This window comes from Pimephales promelas, chromosome 4, assembly GCF_988280905.1.
Source record: "Pimephales promelas chromosome 4, fPimPro1.hap1.1, whole genome shotgun sequence".
Lineage (NCBI taxonomy): Eukaryota > Metazoa > Chordata > Actinopteri > Cypriniformes > Leuciscidae > Pimephales > Pimephales promelas.
The window spans coordinates 25,538,812-25,559,306 of record NC_142772.1 but is presented as its reverse complement, the minus strand read 5'-3'; the positions used below and the strand labels follow the sequence as shown (position 1 = coordinate 25,559,306).

At 38.3% G+C, this 20,495-nt stretch overlaps 3 long non-coding RNA genes across 6 annotated transcripts; all 3 read left to right on the top strand.

The window, feature by feature from the left end:
* The first annotated feature begins 535 nt into the window (after positions 1–535).
* LOC148981709 (uncharacterized) lies at positions 536–1,918 on the top strand. Of its 2 annotated transcripts, XR_016168320.1 has the most exons (4): positions 536–901; positions 1,479–1,553; positions 1,689–1,762; positions 1,844–1,918. It is a non-coding gene; the product is annotated as an uncharacterized LOC148981709 (long non-coding RNA). The 2 variants fall into 2 exon arrangements; XR_016168319.1 differs by lacking the exon at positions 1,844–1,918 and having other exon boundaries at positions 539–901; positions 1,689–1,825.
* A 10,625-nt stretch (positions 1,919–12,543) lies between these two features.
* On the top strand, positions 12,544–13,924 carry LOC148981708 (uncharacterized). 2 transcript variants are annotated; one of them, XR_016168318.1, is made up of 4 exons: positions 12,544–12,907; positions 13,485–13,559; positions 13,695–13,768; positions 13,850–13,924. It is a non-coding gene; the product is annotated as an uncharacterized LOC148981708 (long non-coding RNA). The 2 variants fall into 2 exon arrangements; XR_016168317.1 differs by lacking the exon at positions 13,850–13,924 and having other exon boundaries at positions 12,547–12,907; positions 13,695–13,831.
* Positions 13,925–18,409: 4,485 nt separating this feature from the next.
* On the top strand, positions 18,410–19,790 carry LOC148981707 (uncharacterized). Of its 2 annotated transcripts, XR_016168316.1 has the most exons (4): positions 18,410–18,773; positions 19,351–19,425; positions 19,561–19,634; positions 19,716–19,790. It is a non-coding gene; the product is annotated as an uncharacterized LOC148981707 (long non-coding RNA). The 2 variants fall into 2 exon arrangements; XR_016168315.1 differs by lacking the exon at positions 19,716–19,790 and having other exon boundaries at positions 18,413–18,773; positions 19,561–19,697.
* The last annotated feature ends 705 nt before the right edge of the window (positions 19,791–20,495 follow it).

The following is a 20,495-nucleotide window of genomic DNA, read 5'->3' as shown; positions in this document are numbered from 1 at the left end:
TTCCAGAGCTGAGATATCAAAATCAAAATTTCGCCCCCGAAAAAAAAACAACAACAGTGTTACCCCTTACGTTTTGTTTTTTTTGGGCGAAAAATTAAGTATCCCCAATCTTCTCAAAACTCTGGATTCTGGTAGAGGGCCATGAGACTTAGACCTGAGTGCAACAATGGAGGCTCTAGACCCTTCCAGAGCTGAGATATCGAAATTCTAAATTTCGACCAGAAAAAAAAACGACAGTGTTACCCCTTACGTTTTTTTTTTGGGGCGTAAAATTAAGTATCCCCAATCTTCTCAAAACTCTGGATTCTGATAGAGGGCCATGAGACATAGACCTGAGTGCAACAATGGAGGCTCTAGACCCATCCAGAGCCGAGATATGGAAATTCAAAATTTCGACCAGAAAAAAAAACGACAGTGTTACCCTTTACGTTTTTTTTTTGGGCGAAAAATTAAGTATCCCCAATCTTCTCAAAACTCTGGATTCTGATAGAGGGCCATGAGACATAGGCTGCGTCCGAAACCGCATACTTCCCTACTATATAGTAGGGAAAAAGCAGTAGGCGAGCGAATAAGTATGTCCAAATCCTTAGTATCCATAAAAGAGTAGGCGAGAATTACCAGAGTGACGTACTAATTATCGCGAGATTCGGGCATACGTATACTTATAGTACGTCCGAATATTCCTACTTTCGTACTATATAGTAGGGGGAAACAGTATTTGAAAGGAGTAGTATGTCCGAAACCTCAGTACTCATAAAAGAGTAGGCGAGAAGTTCCCGGATGATCTCCTGCTTTCGCCCCGATTTTTGAGTGTTCATCCGATGGATACTCTTCTATCCCAGGAGGCCACGGGAGAGCATACGTCATTATCAACATCGGAGATCAGCAGGGGTTTTCAAATGTGAGCAAACACGGTTTCCTGTGTTTAAATCGTATGTGTTAAACTACTATAGAGTAAACGTTTTAACTGTTGAAGGTCTAAAGGACTTAGACAGTATAGTATAGTTGTGATTTTGCTGTAAACACATGTTTTATTAGTTAGTTAAACAGGGGAGCTCCAGTAAGTAGGCTACACGTAAGTTTCTAAAATGGATTTACATAACCATATAACGTTACATCTTAAATACGCTTATTTAAAATGTCTATTTACATCTGAAATGAAAATATTGTTTAAGTATTGCAGATGAGCACATCCCAACATGAAAAATACATCTGAGTGATGTAACGTTATGTGTGCTATTAATATGAAGGATAATTCACTGTTGTCAACAACACTACTTACATTAGACAAATGTACTGTAAATAAGGTAAATAAACAAATCTATAAAGTAACTAAATATGTTATATTTAATTTGTCCCTTATTAGTGTTGATATATTGAGGAACATTTAAGTTGGATTAAAAGTGAGTTAACACATCAACCTCAGCATGTAAATTCAGTGTTGAACTCGTAATGTGAATCTTGTCTGTATGTTACAGGGACAGAAGAACACGCGTGTGTTTATCTGCTGGAGAGAGGCTCATGATGCTGAATGCTGTCATGAAAGGCTCTGAGTGAGTATACTACAGAAATGGATAACAAAATCTATTCAATCTTAAATTGTAGTTTATTTGAATTATTGTACAAATTTCAAGTAGAGAAATTACAACACTTTTCTGATTCTTGATTTCTGTGCATTTGCTGCATAGCTTTTGTGGTGGAGCAAGACCTGCAAGGAAAGATGATGGCAGCATTTGTTTTAGGGATTTTACTCAAATATAAAGTAAGGTTATTTTTAATACATAAATCAAATGACATTGTGTTAAAATTACTGCTTTTGTATAATGTTTGTGCATTTTTGTAGGATCTGAAATGTCTGCAGACTGGTGTGAGCACAGAGGATGAGGAGCCTAGAGCTGCATCCTGGAAGTGTTGCCATGGATGAGTCCCTCCATCTCTCCACCTGCCCTTACAAGACCCTCTATCTCTCCACCTGCCCTTATTGCCTTAGATTGTGAAGCGCAGCGCAGCAACAAGCTCCGGGACGAAGGCACAGTCCCCTCTGGTGAATTCATCAGAATAAAGCCGCAGAATGGGAACCGCTGTGTTGAGACGGCATTAGGATGTGGTGTTCAGCCCTGTAAATACATGTTTGTAGTTTGAATAAAGCTTTGTTTCATGTGTTGTTGACTTGTATAATGCATTTGTTTATTGTGATGGTTACTTTTATTTGTTCTTTTACTCATTTATTCATTTTTATTATTGTTGTCAGTATATAAAATTGAATTATTTAATTAATGTATCCATTAATTCATCGATTGACTGATAATTGAGATGTTTCACTGCATTTATGAATATAAATTTATTCATGCATAACTGTCATATGACAAAACAAATTACATTTTGCTTGTTATATTAAATTATATTTTTAGTATATAAAAAAGTTATATAATTAAGTATTGGTCAGCATTTAATATTATTATTTTGTTTAAGTTTTGGGGTGGGCTAACAATGCAATTCATTCTGAGGTAATATTAATTTTTAAGGAGTGATACTTACATTTTTCGAGTATAAAATCAACAGTTTTCTCCAAAAGAGATCTTCGAGCAGCTGCCCGTCTCCTTTGTGCAGACATTACAAACGCAGAGGAAAACTGTTCTAGGTTGTGCTGTCGAGTCACTGATGTTATGAAGTGTTAGTACACCTGTCACTCATAATTTAAACTTATAAACGTATTACATACAAGATCATGGAAAGATACCATAATAGTCATAATGACAAAACAGAAAACATAAAGATCATTGGTTTGTTTACATCATAATACAGGAAAAAGGAACAATAACAAGGCTAAATATCTTTAAATAGTTCTTCATAATACATGAAAAATGTTGTTGTTTTGTTGTTATAGGTCTGAGGGATGAAACGAGGTAAATTCATCAAGAAAAGGAGGAAAACTTAAGGGAGAAAGGTTTTGGGTATAAAATAAAGAAATTAACAACATATATTCAAGAGGTGACGATTTGGGGGTTTCTTAATAAAAAAAATATCAGCTGTTTCTTCAACAATACCACAACAAAATGAGAAAGTTTCATCAATGTCAAGATATTTATAGATAGAAGAATTAAACGTGTCGCTGTTCATTTCTTTGCGCTTGTGATATGATGATAACACGTCGTAGTAGGTCACATGATAACGTCAACATGGCAGATGTCCGGTTCTCATTCATACTCAACGAGATTTGGCTATAAAGTACCTACTCTTTTAGCGCTCGTTGAGTAAGTACTTATTGAAATTAAGTACCTACTCATTGAGTATGCGGTTTTGGACGCAGCCATAGACCTGAGTGCAACAATGGAGGCTCTAGACCCTTCCAGTGCTGAGATATCGAAACTCCAAATTTCGACCCGAAAAAAAAACGACAGTGTTACCCCTTACGTTTTTTTTTTTGGGCGAAAAATTAAGTATCCCCAATCTTCTCAAAACTCTGGATTCTGATAGAGGGCCATGAGACATAGACCTGAGTGCAACAATGGAGGCTATAGACCCTTCCAGTGCTGAGATATCGAAACTCAAAATTTCGACCCGAAAAAAAAAACGACAGTCTTACCCCTTACGTTTTTTTTTTTTTGGGCGAAAAATTAAGTATCCCCAATCTTCTCAAAACTCTGGATTCTGATAGAGGACCATGAGACTTAGACCTGAATGCAACAATGGAGGCTCTACACCCTTCCAGAGCTGAGATATCGAAATTCAAAATTTCGACCAGAAAAAAAAAACGACAGTGTTATCCCTTACGTTTTTTTTTTTGGGCGAAAAATTAAGTATCCCCAATCTTCTCAAAATTCTGGATTCTGATAGAGGGCCATGAGACTTAGACCTGAGTGCAACAATGGAGGCCCTAGACCCTTCCAGAGCTGAGATATCGAAATTCAAAATTTCGACCCGAAAAAAAAAACGACAGTGTTACCCCTTACGTTTTTTTTTTTTGGGCGAAAAATTAAGTATCCCCAATCTTCTCAAAACTCTGGATTCTGATAGAGGGCCATGAGACATAGACCTGAGTGCAACAATGGAGGCTCTAGAGCCTTCCAGAGCTGAGATATCGAAATTCAAAATTTCGACCAGAAAAAAAAAACGACAGTGTTACCCCTTACGTTTTTTTTTTTTTTTGGGCGAAAAATTAAGTATCCCCAATCTTCTCAAAACTCTGGATTCTGATAGAGGGCCATGAGACATAGACCTGAGTGCAACAATGGAGGCTCTAGACCCTTCCAGAGCTGAGATATCGAAATTCAAAATTTCGACCAGAAAAAAAAAAACGACAGTGTTACCCCTTACGGTTTTTTTTTTTTGGGCGAAAAATTAAGTATCCCTAATCTTCTCAAAACTTTGGATTCTGATAGAGGGCCATGAGACTTAGACCTGAGTGCAACAATGGAGGCTCTAGACCCTTCCAGAGCTGAGATATCGAAAATCTAAATTTCGACCCATAAAAAAAAAAACGACAGTGTTACCCCTTACGTTTTTTGTTTTTTTTTGGGCGAAAAATTAAGTATCCCCAATCTTCTCAAAACTCTGGATTCTGATAGAGGGCCATGAGACATAGACCTGAGTGCAACAATGGAGGCTCTAGACCCTTCCAGAGCTGAGATATCGAAATTCAAAATTTCGACCAGAAAAAAAAAAACGACAGTGTTACCCCTTACGTTTTTTTTGGGGGGGCCAAAAATTAAGTATCCCCAATCTTCTCAAAACTCTGGATTCTGATAGAGGGCCATGAGACATAGACCTGAGTGCAACAATGGAGGCTCTAGACCCATCCAGAGCCGAGATATCGAAATTCAAAATTTCGACCAGAAAAAAAAACGACAGTGTTACCCCTTACGTTTTTTTTTTGGGCGAAAAATTAAGTATCCCCAATCTTCTCAAACCTCTGGATTCTGATAGAGTACCATGAGACTTAGACCTGAGTGCAACAATGGAGGCTCTACACCCTTCCAGAGCTGAGATATCGAAATTCAAAATTTCGACCAGAAAAAAAAACGACAGTGTTATCCCTTACGTTTTTTTTTTTGGGCGAAAAATTAAGTATCCCCAATCTTCTCAAAATTCTGGATTCTGATAGAGGGCCATGAGACTTAGACCTGAGTGCAACAATGGAGAACCTAGACCCTTCCAGAGCTGATATATCGAAAATCAAAATTTCGACCCGAAAAAAACAACAACAGTGTTACCCCTTACGTTTTTTTTTTTTTTTGGCCGAAAAATTAAGTATCCCCAATCTTCTCAAAACTCTGGATTCTGATAGAGGGCCATGAGACTTAGACCTGAGTGCAACAATGGAGGCTCTAGATCCTTCCAGAGCTGAGATATCGAAATTCAAAATTTCGACCAAAAAAAAAAACGACAGTGTTACCCCTTACGTTTTTTTTGGGGGGCGAAAAATTAAGTATGCCCAATCTTCTCAAAACTCTGGATTCTGATAGAGGGCCATGAGACTTAAACCTTAGTGCAAAAATGGAGGCTCTAGACCCTTCCAGAGCTGAGATATTGAAATTCAAAATTTCGACCAAAAAAAAAAACGACAGTGTTACCCCTTACGTTTTTTTTTTGGGCGAAAAATTAAGTATCCCTAATCTTCTCAAAACTTTGGATTCTGATAGAGGGCCATGAGACTTAGACCTGAGTGCAACAATGGAGGCTCTAGACCCTTCCAGAGCTGAGATATCGAAAATCAAAATTTCGACCCGAAAAAAAAAACGACAGTGTTACCCCTTACGTTTTTTTTTTTTTTTGGGCGAAAAATTAAGTATCCCCAATCTTCTAAAAACTCTGGATTCTGATAGAGGGCCATGAGACATAGACCTGAGTGCAACAATGGAGGCTCTAGACCCTTCCAGAGCTGAGATATCGAAATTCAAAATTTCGACCAGAAAAAAAAAACGACAGTGTTACCCCTTACGTTTTTTTTTTTTGGGCGAAAAATTAAGTGTCCCCAATTTTCTCAAAACTCTGGATTCTGATAGAGGGCCATGAGACATAGACCTGAGTGCAACAATGGAGGCTCTAGACCCTTCCAGAGCCGAGATATCGAAATTCAAAATTTCGCCCAGAAAAAAAAAACGACAGTGTTACCCCTTACGTTTTTTTTTTTTTGGCCGAAAAATTAAGTATCCCCAATCTTCTCAAAACTCTGGATTCTGATAGAGGGCCATGAGACATAGACCTGAGTGCAACAATGGAGGCTGTAGACCCTTCCAGTGCTGAGATATCGAAACTCCAAATTTCGACCCGAAAAAAAAACGACAGTGTTACCCCTTTGGGTTTTTTTTTTTTTGGGCGAAAAATTAAGTATCCCCAATCTTTTCAAAACTCTGGATTCTGATAGAGGGCCATGAGACATAGACCTGAGTGCAACAATGGACGCTCTAGACCATTCCAGAGCTGAGATATCGAAATTCAAAATTTCGACCAAAAAAAAAAAACGACAGTGTTACCCCTTACCTTTTTTTGGGGGGGCGAAAAATGAAGTATGCCCAATTTTCTCAAAACTCTGGATTCTGATAGAGGGCCATGAGACATAGACCTGAGTGCAACAATGGAGGCTCTAGACCCTTCCAGAGGTGAGATATCGAAATTCAAAATTTCGACCAAAAAAAAAAACGACAGTGTTACCCCTTACATTTTTTTTTTTTTGGGCGAAAAATTAAGTATCCCTAATCTTCTCAAAACTTTGGATTCTTATAGAGGGCCATGAGACTTAGACCTGAGTGCAACAATGGAGGCTCTAGACACTTCCAGAGCTGAGATATCGAAAATCAAAATTTCGACCCGAAAAAAAAAACGACAGTGTTACCCCTTACGTTTTTTTTTTTGGGCGAAAAATTAAGTATCCCCAATCTTCTCAAAACTCTGGATTATGATAGAGGGCCATGAGACATAGACCTGAGTGCAACAATGGAGGCTCTAGACCCTTCCAGAGCTGAGATATCGAAAATCAAAATTTCGACCCGAAAAAAAAAACGACAGTGTTACCCCTTACGTTTTTTTTTTTTTTTGGGCGAAAAATTAAGTATCCCCAATCTTCTAAAAACTCTGGATTCTGATAGAGGGCCATGAGACATAGACCTGAGTGCAACAATGGAGGCTCTAGACCCTTCCAGAGCTGAGATATCGAAATTCAAAATTTCGACCAGAAAAAAAAAACGACAGTGTTACCCCTTACGTTTTTTTTTTTTGGGCGAAAAATTAAGTGTCCCCAATTTTCTCAAAACTCTGGATTCTGATAGAGGGCCATGAGACATAGACCTGAGTGCAACAATGGAGGCTCTAGACCCTTCCAGAGCCGAGATATCGAAATTCAAAATTTCGCCCAGAAAAAAAAAACGACAGTGTTACCCCTTACGTTTTTTTTTTTTTGGCCGAAAAATTAAGTATCCCCAATCTTCTCAAAACTCTGGATTCTGATAGAGGGCCATGAGACATAGACCTGAGTGCAACAATGGAGGCTGTAGACCCTTCCAGTGCTGAGATATCGAAACTCCAAATTTCGACCCGAAAAAAAAACGACAGTGTTACCCCTTTGGGTTTTTTTTTTTTTGGGCGAAAAATTAAGTATCCCCAATCTTTTCAAAACTCTGGATTCTGATAGAGGGCCATGAGACATAGACCTGAGTGCAACAATGGACGCTCTAGACCATTCCAGAGCTGAGATATCGAAATTCAAAATTTCGACCAAAAAAAAAAACGACAGTGTTACCCCTTACCTTTTTTTGGGGGGGCGAAAAATGAAGTATGCCCAATTTTCTCAAAACTCTGGATTCTGATAGAGGGCCATGAGACATAGACCTGAGTGCAACAATGGAGGCTCTAGACCCTTCCAGAGGTGAGATATCGAAATTCAAAATTTCGACCAAAAAAAAAAAACGACAGTGTTACCCCTTACATTTTTTTTTTTTTGGGCGAAAAATTAAGTATCCCTAATCTTCTCAAAACTTTGGATTCTTATAGAGGGCCATGAGACTTAGACCTGAGTGCAACAATGGAGGCTCTAGACACTTCCAGAGCTGAGATATCGAAAATCAAAATTTCGACCCGAAAAAAAAAACGACAGTGTTACCCCTTACGTTTTTTTTTTTGGGCGAAAAATTAAGTATCCCCAATCTTCTCAAAACTCTGGATTATGATAGAGGGCCATGAGACATAGACCTGAGTGCAACAATGGAGGCTCTAGACCCTTCCAGTGCTGAGATATCGAAACTCCAAATTTCGACCCGAAAAAAAACGACAGTGTTACCCCTTACGTTTTTTTTTTTTTTTGGGCGAAAAATTAAGTATCCCCAATCTTCTCAAAACTCTGGATTCTGATAGAGGGCCATGGGACATAGACCTGAGTGCAACAATGGAGGCTCTAGACCCTTCCAGTGCTGAGATATCGAAACTCCAAATTTCGACCCGAAAAAAAACGACAGTGTTACCCCTTACGTTTTTTTTTTGGGCGAAAAATTAAGTATCCCCAATCTTCTCAAAACTCTGGATTATGATAGAGGGCCATGAGACATAGACCTGAGTGCAACAATGGAGGCTCTAGACCCTTCCAGTGCTGAGATATTGAAATTCAAAATTTCGACCAGAAAAAAAAAAACGACAGTGTTACCCCTTACCTTTTTTTTGGGGGGCGAAAAATTAAGTATGCCCAATCTTCTCAAAACTCTGGATTCTGATAGAGGGCCATGAGACATAGACCTGAGTGCAACAATGGAGGCTCTAGACCCTTCCAGAGCTGAGATATCGAAATTCAAAATTTCGACCAAAAAAAAAAAAACCGACAGTGTTACCCCTTACGTTTTTTTTTTTTTGGGGGGCGAAAAATTAAGTATCCCTAATCTTCTCAAAACTTTGGATTCTGATAGAGGGCCATGAGACTTAGACCTGAGTGCAACAATGGAGGCTCTAGACCCTTCCAGAGCCGAGATATCGAAATTCAAAATTTCGACCAGAAAAAAAAAACGACAGTGTTACCCCTTACGTTTTTTTTTTTGGCCGAAAAATTAAGTATCCCCAATCTTCTCAAAACTCTGGATTCTGATAGAGGGACATGAGACATAGACCTGAGTGCAACAATGGAGGCTCTAGACCCTTCCAGTGCTGAGATATCGAAACTCCAAATTTCGACCCGAAAAAAAAACGACAGTGTTACCCCTTACGTTTTTTTTTTTTTTTTTTGGGCGAAAAATTAAGTATCCCCAATCTTCTCAAAACTCTGGATTCTGATAGAGGGCCATGAGACATAGACCTGAGTGCAACAATGGACGCTCTAGACCCTTCCAGAGCTGAGATATCGAAATTCAAAATTTCGACCAGAAAAAAAAAACGACAGTGTTACCCCTTACCTTTTTTTGGGGGGGCGAAAAATTAAGTATGCCCAATTTTCTCAAAACTCTGGATTCTGATAGAGGGCCATGAGACATAGACCTGAGTGCAACAATGGAGGCTCTAGACCCTTCCAGAGCTGAGATATCGAAATTCAAAATTTCGACCCGAAAAAAAACGACAGTGTTACCCCTTACGTTTTTTTTTTTTTGGGCGAAAAATTAAGTATCCCCAATCTTCTAAAAACTCTGGATTATGATAGAGGGCCATGAGACATAGACCTGAGTGCAACAATGGAGGCTCTAGACCCTTCCAGAGCTGAGATATCGAAAATCAAAATTTCGACCAAAAAAAAAAAAAAACGACAGTGTTACCCCTTACGTTTTTTTTTTTGGCCGAAAAATTAAGTATCCCCAATCTTCTCAAAACTCTGGATTCTGATAGAGGGACATGAGACATAGACCTGAGTGCAACAATGGAGGCTCTAGACCCTTCCAGTGCTGAGATATCGAAATTCAAAATTTCGACCAGAAAAAAAAAACGACAGTGTTACCCCTTACCTTTTTTTTGGGGGGCGAAAAATTAAGTATGCCCAATCTTCTCAAAACTCTGGATTCTGATAGAGGGCCATGAGACATAGACCTGAGTGCAACAATGGAGGCTCTAGACCCTTCCAGAGCTGAGATATCGAAAATCAAAATTTCGACCAAAAAAAAAAAAAAAACGACAGTGTTACCCCTTACGTTTTTTTTTTTTTTGGGCGAAAAATTAAGTATCCCTAATCTTCTCAAAACTTTGGATTCTGATAGAGGGCCATGAGACTTAGACCTGAGTGCAACAATGGAAGCTCTAGACCCTTCCAGAGCTGAGATATCGAAAATCAAAATTTCGACCCAAAAAAAAACGACAGTGTTACCCCTTACATTTTTTTTTTTTTGGGCGAAAAATTAAGTATCCCCAATCTTCTCAAAACTCTGGATTCTGATAGAGGGCCATGAGACATAGACCTGAGTGCAACAATGGAGGCTCTAGACCCTTCCAGAGCTGAGATATCGAAATTCAAAATTTCGACCAAAAAAAAAAAAAAACGACAGTGTTACCCCTTACGTTTTTTTTTTTGGGGCGAAAAATTAAGTGTCCCTAATCTTCTCAAAACTTTGGATTCTGATAGAGGGCCATGAGACTTAGACCTGAGTGCAACAATGGAGGCTCTAGACCCTTCCAGAGCTGAGATATCGAAAATCAAAATTTCGACCCGAAAAAAAAACGACAGTGTTACCCCTTACATTTTTTTTTTTTTTTGGGCGAAAAATTAAGTATCCCCAATCTTCTCAAAACTCTGAATTCTGATAGAGGGCCATGAGACATAGACCTGAGTGCAACAATGGAGGCTCTAGACCCTTCCAGAGCTGAGATATCGAAATTCAAAATTTCGACCAGAAAAAAACCCAGACAGTGTTACCCCTTACGTTTTTTTTTTTGGGCGAAAAATTAAGTGTCCCCAATCTTCTCAAAACTCTGGATTCGGATAGAGGGCCATGAGACATAGACCTGAGTGCAACAATGGAGGCTCTAGACCCTTCCAGAGCCGAGATATCGAAATTCAAAATTTCGACCAGAAAAAAAAAACGACAGTGTTACCCCTTACGTTTTTTTTTTTTGGCCGAAAAATTAAGTATCCCCAATCTTCTCAAAACTCTGGATTCTGATAGAGGGCCATGAGACATAGACCTGAGTACAACAATGGAGACTCTAGACCCTTCCAGTGCTGAGATATCGAAACTCAAAATTTCGACCCGAAAAAAAAAACGACAGTGTTACCCCTTACGTTTTTTTTTTTGGGCGAAAAATTAAGTATCCCCAATCTTCTCAAAACTCTGGATTCTTATAGAGGGCCATGAGACATAGACCTGAGTGCAACAATGGAGGCTCTAGACCCTTCCAGTGCTGAGATATCGAAATTCAAAATTTCGACCAGAAAAAAACCCAGACAGTGTTACCCCTTACGTTTTTTTTTTTGGGCGAAAAATTAAGTGTCCCCAATCTTCTCAAAACTCTGGATTCGGATAGAGGGTCATGAGACATAGACCTGAGTGCAACAATGGAGGCTCTAGACCCTTCCAGAGCCGAGATATCGAAATTCAAAATTTCGACCAGAAAAAAAAAACGACAGTGTTACCCCTTACGTTTTTTTTTTTTTGGCCGAAAAATTAAGTATCCCCAATCTTCTCAAAACTCTGGATTCTGATAGAGGGCCATGAGACATAGACCTGAGTGCAACAATGGAGACTCTAGACCCTTCCAGTGCTGAGATATCGAAACTCAAAATTTCGACCCGAAAAAAAAAACGACAGTGTTACCCCTTACGTTTTTTTTTTGGGCGAAAAATTAAGTATCCCCAATCTTCTCAAAACTCTGGATTCTTATAGAGGGCCATGAGACATAGACCTGAGTGCAACAATGGAGGCTCTAGACCCTTCCAGTGCTGAGATATCGAAATTCAAAATTTCGACCAGAAAAAAAACGACAGTGTTACCCCTTACGTTTTTTTGGGGGGGGCGAAAAAATAAGTATGCCCAATCTTCTCAAAACTCTGGATTCTGATAGAGGGCCATGAGACATAGACCTGAGTGCAACAATGGAGGCTCTAGACCCTTCCAGAGCTGAGATATCAAAATCAAAATTTCGCCCCCGAAAAAAAAACAACAACAGTGTTACCCCTTACGTTTTGTTTTTTTTGGGCGAAAAATTAAGTATCCCCAATCTTCTCAAAACTCTGGATTCTGATAGAGGGCCATGAGACTTAGACCTGAGTGCAACAATGGAGGCTCTAGACCCTTCCAGAGCTGAGATATCGAAATTCTAAATTTCGACCAGAAAAAAAAACGACAGTGTTACCCCTTACGTTTTTTTTTTGGGGCGTAAAATTAAGTATCCCCAATCTTCTCAAAACTCTGGATTCTGATAGAGGGCCATGAGACATAGACCTGAGTGCAACAATGGAGGCTCTAGACCCATCCAGAGCCGAGATATGGAAATTCAAAATTTCGACCAGAAAAAAAAACGACAGTGTTACCCTTTACGTTTTTTTTTTGGGCGAAAAATTAAGTATCCCCAATCTTCTCAAAACTCTGGATTCTGATAGAGGGCCATGAGACATAGGCTGCGTCCGAAACCGCATACTTCCCTACTATATAGTAGGGAAAAAGCAGTAGGCGAGCGAATAAGTATGTCCAAATCCTTAGTATCCATAAAAGAGTAGGCGAGAATTACCAGAGTGACGTACTAATTATCGCGAGATTCGGGCATACGTATACTTATAGTACGTCCGAATATTCCTACTTTCGTACTATATAGTAGGGGGAAACAGTATTTGAAAGGAGTAGTATGTCCGAAACCTCAGTACTCATAAAAGAGTAGGCGAGAAGTTCCCGGATGATCTCCTGCTTTCGCCCCGATTTTTGAGTGTTCATCCGATGGATACTCTTCTATCCCAGGAGGCCACGGGAGAGCATACGTCATTATCAACATCGGAGATCAGCAGGGGTTTTCAAATGTGAGCAAACACGGTTTCCTGTGTTTAAATCGTATGTGTTAAACTACTATAGAGTAAACGTTTTAACTGTTGAAGGTCTAAAGGACTTAGACAGTATAGTATAGTTGTGATTTTGCTGTAAACACATGTTTTATTAGTTAGTTAAACAGGGGAGCTCCAGTAAGTAGGCTACACGTAAGTTTCTAAAATGGATTTACATAACCATATAACGTTACATCTTAAATACGCTTATTTAAAATGTCTATTTACATCTGAAATGAAAATATTGTTTAAGTATTGCAGATGAGCACATCCCAACATGAAAAATACATCTGAGTGATGTAACGTTATGTGTGCTATTAATATGAAGGATAATTCACTGTTGTCAACAACACTACTTACATTAGACAAATGTACTGTAAATAAGGTAAATAAACAAATCTATAAAGTAACTAAATATGTTATATTTAATTTGTCCCTTATTAGTGTTGATATATTGAGGAACATTTAAGTTGGATTAAAAGTGAGTTAACACATCAACCTCAGCATGTAAATTCAGTGTTGAACTCGTAATGTGAATCTTGTCTGTATGTTACAGGGACAGAAGAACACGCGTGTGTTTATCTGCTGGAGAGAGGCTCATGATGCTGAATGCTGTCATGAAAGGCTCTGAGTGAGTATACTACAGAAATGGATAACAAAATCTATTCAATCTTAAATTGTAGTTTATTTGAATTATTGTACAAATTTCAAGTAGAGAAATTACAACACTTTTCTGATTCTTGATTTCTGTGCATTTGCTGCATAGCTTTTGTGGTGGAGCAAGACCTGCAAGGAAAGATGATGGCAGCATTTGTTTTAGGGATTTTACTCAAATATAAAGTAAGGTTATTTTTAATACATAAATCAAATGACATTGTGTTAAAATTACTGCTTTTGTATAATGTTTGTGCATTTTTGTAGGATCTGAAATGTCTGCAGACTGGTGTGAGCACAGAGGATGAGGAGCCTAGAGCTGCATCCTGGAAGTGTTGCCATGGATGAGTCCCTCCATCTCTCCACCTGCCCTTACAAGACCCTCTATCTCTCCACCTGCCCTTATTGCCTTAGATTGTGAAGCGCAGCGCAGCAACAAGCTCCGGGACGAAGGCACAGTCCCCTCTGGTGAATTCATCAGAATAAAGCCGCAGAATGGGAACCGCTGTGTTGAGACGGCATTAGGATGTGGTGTTCAGCCCTGTAAATACATGTTTGTAGTTTGAATAAAGCTTTGTTTCATGTGTTGTTGACTTGTATAATGCATTTGTTTATTGTGATGGTTACTTTTATTTGTTCTTTTACTCATTTATTCATTTTTATTATTGTTGTCAGTATATAAAATTGAATTATTTAATTAATGTATCCATTAATTCATCGATTGACTGATAATTGAGATGTTTCACTGCATTTATGAATATAAATTTATTCATGCATAACTGTCATATGACAAAACAAATTACATTTTGCTTGTTATATTAAATTATATTTTTAGTATATAAAAAAGTTATATAATTAAGTATTGGTCAGCATTTAATATTATTATTTTGTTTAAGTTTTGGGGTGGGCTAACAATGCAATTCATTCTGAGGTAATATTAATTTTTAAGGAGTGATACTTACATTTTTCGAGTATAAAATCAACAGTTTTCTCCAAAAGAGATCTTCGAGCAGCTGCCCGTCTCCTTTGTGCAGACATTACAAACGCAGAGGAAAACTGTTCTAGGTTGTGCTGTCGAGTCACTGATGTTATGAAGTGTTAGTACACCTGTCACTCATAATTTAAACTTATAAACGTATTACATACAAGATCATGGAAAGATACCATAATAGTCATAATGACAAAACAGAAAACATAAAGATCATTGGTTTGTTTACATCATAATACAGGAAAAAGGAACAATAACAAGGCTAAATATCTTTAAATAGTTCTTCATAATACATGAAAAATGTTGTTGTTTTGTTGTTATAGGTCTGAGGGATGAAACGAGGTAAATTCATCAAGAAAAGGAGGAAAACTTAAGGGAGAAAGGTTTTGGGTATAAAATAAAGAAATTAACAACATATATTCAAGAGGTGACGATTTGGGGGTTTCTTAATAAAAAAAATATCAGCTGTTTCTTCAACAATACCACAACAAAATGAGAAAGTTTCATCAATGTCAAGATATTTATAGATAGAAGAATTAAACGTGTCGCTGTTCATTTCTTTGCGCTTGTGATATGATGATAACACGTCGTAGTAGGTCACATGATAACGTCAACATGGCAGATGTCCGGTTCTCATTCATACTCAACGAGATTTGGCTATAAAGTACCTACTCTTTTAGCGCTCGTTGAGTAAGTACTTATTGAAATTAAGTACCTACTCATTGAGTATGCGGTTTTGGACGCAGCCATAGACCTGAGTGCAACAATGGAGGCTCTAGACCCTTCCAGTGCTGAGATATCGAAACTCCAAATTTCGACCCGAAAAAAAAACGACAGTGTTACCCCTTACGTTTTTTTTTTTGGGCGAAAAATTAAGTATCCCCAATCTTCTCAAAACTCTGGATTCTGATAGAGGGCCATGAGACATAGACCTGAGTGCAACAATGGAGGCTATAGACCCTTCCAGTGCTGAGATATCGAAACTCAAAATTTCGACCCGAAAAAAAAAACGACAGTCTTACCCCTTACGTTTTTTTTTTTTTGGGCGAAAAATTAAGTATCCCCAATCTTCTCAAAACTCTGGATTCTGATAGAGGACCATGAGACTTAGACCTGAATGCAACAATGGAGGCTCTACACCCTTCCAGAGCTGAGATATCGAAATTCAAAATTTCGACCAGAAAAAAAAAACGACAGTGTTATCCCTTACGTTTTTTTTTTTGGGCGAAAAATTAAGTATCCCCAATCTTCTCAAAATTCTGGATTCTGATAGAGGGCCATGAGACTTAGACCTGAGTGCAACAATGGAGGCCCTAGACCCTTCCAGAGCTGAGATATCGAAATTCAAAATTTCGACCCGAAAAAAAAAACGACAGTGTTACCCCTTACGTTTTTTTTTTTTGGGCGAAAAATTAAGTATCCCCAATCTTCTCAAAACTCTGGATTCTGATAGAGGGCCATGAGACATAGACCTGAGTGCAACAATGGAGGCTCTAGAGCCTTCCAGAGCTGAGATATCGAAATTCAAAATTTCGACCAGAAAAAAAAAAACGACAGTGTTACCCCTTACGTTTTTTTTTTTTTTGGGCGAAAAATTAAGTATCCCCAATCTTCTCAAAACTCTGGATTCTGATAGAGGGCCATGAGACATAGACCTGAGTGCAACAATGGAGGCTCTAGACCCTTCCAGAGCTGAGATATCGAAATTCAAAATTTCGACCAAAAAAAAAAAAAACGACAGTGTTACCCCTTACGTTTTTTTTTTTTGGGGCGAAAAATTAAGTGTCCCTAATCTTCTCAAAACTTTGGATTCTGATAGAGGGCCATGAGACTTAGACCTGAGTGCAACAATGGAGGCTCTAGACCCTTCCAGAGCTGAGATATCGAAAATCAAAATTTCGACCCGAAAAAAAAACGACAGTGTTACCCCTTACATTTTTTTTTTTTTGGGCGAAAAATTAAGTATCCCCAATCTTCTCAAAACTCTGAATTCTGATAGAGGGCCATGAGACATAGACCTGAGTGCAACAATGGAGGCTCTAGACCCTTCCAGAGCTGAGATATCGAAATTCAAAATTTCGACCAGAAAAAAACCCAGACAGTGTTACCCCTTACGTTTTTTTTTTTGGGCGAAAAATTAAGTGTCCCCAATCTTCTCAAAACTCTGGATTCGGATAGAGGGCCATGAGACATAGACCTGAGTGCAACAATGGAGGCTCTAGACCCTTCCAGAGCCGAGATATCGAAATTCAAAATTTCGACCAGAAAAAAAAAACGACAGTGTTACCCCTTACGTTTTTTTTTTTTGGCCGAAAAATTAAGTATCCCCAATCTTCTCAAAACTCTGGATTCTGATAGAGGGCCATGAGACATAGACCTGAGTACAACAATGGAGACTCTAGACCCTTCCAGTGCTGAGATATCGAAACTCAAAATTTCGACCCGAAAAAAAAAACGACAGTGTTACCCCTTACGTTTTTTTTTTTGGGCGAAAAATTAAGTATCCCCAATCTTCTCAAAACTCTGGATTCTTATAGAGGGCCATGAGACATAGACCTGAGTGCAACAATGGAGGCTCTAGACCCTTCCAGTGCTGAGATATCGAAATTCAAAATTTCGACCAGAAAAAAACCCAGACAGTGTTACCCCTTACGTTTTTTTTTTTGGGCGAAAAATTAAGTGTCCCCAATCTTCTCAAAACTCTGGATTCGGATAGAGGGTCATGAGACATAGACCTGAGTGCAACAATGGAGGCTCTAGACCCTTCCAGAGCCGAGATATCGAAATTCAAAATTTCGACCAGAAAAAAAAAACGACAGTGTTACCCCTTACGTTTTTTTTTTTTTGGCCGAAAAATTAAGTATCCCCAATCTTCTCAAAACTCTGGATTCTGATAGAGGGCCATGAGACATAGACCTGAGTGCAACAATGGAGACTCTAGACCCTTCCAGTGCTGAGATATCGAAACTCAAAATTTCGACCCGAAAAAAAAAACGACAGTGTTACCCCTTACGTTTTTTTTTTTGGGCGAAAAATTAAGTATCCCCAATCTTCTCAAAACTCTGGATTCTTATAGAGGGCCATGAGACATAGACCTGAGTGCAACAATGGAGGCTCTAGACCCTTCCAGTGCTGAGATATCGAAATTCAAAATTTCGACCAGAAAAAAAACGACAGTGTTACCCCTTACGTTTTTTTGGGGGGGGCGAAAAAATAAGTATGCCCAATCTTCTCAAAACTCTGGATTCTGATAGAGGGCCATGAGACATAGACCTGAGTGCAACAATGGAGGCTCTAGACCCTTCCAGAGCTGAGATATCAAAATCAAAATTTCGCCCCCGAAAAAAAAACAACAACAGTGTTACCCCTTACGTTTTGTTTTTTTTGGGCGAAAAATTAAGTATCCCCAATCTTCTCAAAACTCTGGATTCTGATAGAGGGCCATGAGACTTAGACCTGAGTGCAACAATGGAGGCTCTAGACCCTTCCAGAGCTGAGATATCGAAATTCTAAATTTCGACCAGAAAAAAAAACGACAGTGTTACCCCTTACGTTTTTTTTTTGGGGCGTAAAATTAAGTATCCCCAATCTTCTCAAAACTCTGGATTCTGATAGAGGGCCATGAGACATAGACCTGAGTGCAACAATGGAGGCTCTAGACCCATCCAGAGCCGAGATATGGAAATTCAAAATTTCGACCAGAAAAAAAAACGACAGTGTTACCCTTTACGTTTTTTTTTTGGGCGAAAAATTAAGTATCCCCAATCTTCTCAAAACTCTGGATTCTGATAGAGGGCCATGAGACATAGGCTGCGTCCGAAACCGCATACTTCCCTACTATATAGTAGGGAAAAAGCAGTAGGCGAGCGAATAAGTATGTCCAAATCCTTAGTATCCATAAAAGAGTAGGCGAGAATTACCAGAGTGACGTACTAATTATCGCGAGATTCGGGCATACGTATACTTATAGTACGTCCGAATATTCCTACTTTCGTACTATATAGTAGGGGGAAACAGTATTTGAAAGGAGTAGTATGTCCGAAACCTCAGTACTCATAAAAGAGTAGGCGAGAAGTTCCCGGATGATCTCCTGCTTTCGCCCCGATTTTTGAGTGTTCATCCGATGGATACTCTTCTATCCCAGGAGGCCACGGGAGAGCATACGTCATTATCAACATCGGAGATCAGCAGGGGTTTTCAAATGTGAGCAAACACGGTTTCCTGTGTTTAAATCGTATGTGTTAAACTACTATAGAGTAAACGTTTTAACTGTTGAAGGTCTAAAGGACTTAGACAGTATAGTATAGTTGTGATTTTGCTGTAAACACATGTTTTATTAGTTAGTTAAACAGGGGAGCTCCAGTAAGTAGGCTACACGTAAGTTTCTAAAATGGATTTACATAACCATATAACGTTACATCTTAAATACGCTTATTTAAAATGTCTATTTACATCTGAAATGAAAATATTGTTTAAGTATTGCAGATGAGCACATCCCAACATGAAAAATACATCTGAGTGATGTAACGTTATGTGTGCTATTAATATGAAGGATAATTCACTGTTGTCAACAACACTACTTACATTAGACAAATGTACTGTAAATAAGGTAAATAAACAAATCTATAAAGTAACTAAATATGTTATATTTAATTTGTCCCTTATTAGTGTTGATATATTGAGGAACATTTAAGTTGGATTAAAAGTGAGTTAACACATCAACCTCAGCATGTAAATTCAGTGTTGAACTCGTAATGTGAATCTTGTCTGTATGTTACAGGGACAGAAGAACACGCGTGTGTTTATCTGCTGGAGAGAGGCTCATGATGCTGAATGCTGTCATGAAAGGCTCTGAGTGAGTATACTACAGAAATGGATAACAAAATCTATTCAATCTTAAATTGTAGTTTATTTGAATTATTGTACAAATTTCAAGTAGAGAAATTACAACACTTTTCTGATTCTTGATTTCTGTGCATTTGCTGCATAGCTTTTGTGGTGGAGCAAGACCTGCAAGGAAAGATGATGGCAGCATTTGTTTTAGGGATTTTACTCAAATATAAAGTAAGGTTATTTTTAATACATAAATCAAATGACATTGTGTTAAAATTACTGCTTTTGTATAATGTTTGTGCATTTTTGTAGGATCTGAAATGTCTGCAGACTGGTGTGAGCACAGAGGATGAGGAGCCTAGAGCTGCATCCTGGAAGTGTTGCCATGGATGAGTCCCTCCATCTCTCCACCTGCCCTTACAAGACCCTCTATCTCTCCACCTGCCCTTATTGCCTTAGATTGTGAAGCGCAGCGCAGCAACAAGCTCCGGGACGAAGGCACAGTCCCCTCTGGTGAATTCATCAGAATAAAGCCGCAGAATGGGAACCGCTGTGTTGAGACGGCATTAGGATGTGGTGTTCAGCCCTGTAAATACATGTTTGTAGTTTGAATAAAGCTTTGTTTCATGTGTTGTTGACTTGTATAATGCATTTGTTTATTGTGATGGTTACTTTTATTTGTTCTTTTACTCATTTATTCATTTTTATTATTGTTGTCAGTATATAAAATTGAATTATTTAATTAATGTATCCATTAATTCATCGATTGACTGATAATTGAGATGTTTCACTGCATTTATGAATATAAATTTATTCATGCATAACTGTCATATGACAAAACAAATTACATTTTGCTTGTTATATTAAATTATATTTTTAGTATATAAAAAAGTTATATAATTAAGTATTGGTCAGCATTTAATATTATTATTTTGTTTAAGTTTTGGGGTGGGCTAACAATGCAATTCATTCTGAGGTAATATTAATTTTTAAGGAGTGATACTTACATTTTTCGAGTATAAAATCAACAGTTTTCTCCAAAAGAGATCTTCGAGCAGCTGCCCGTCTCCTTTGTGCAGACATTACAAACGC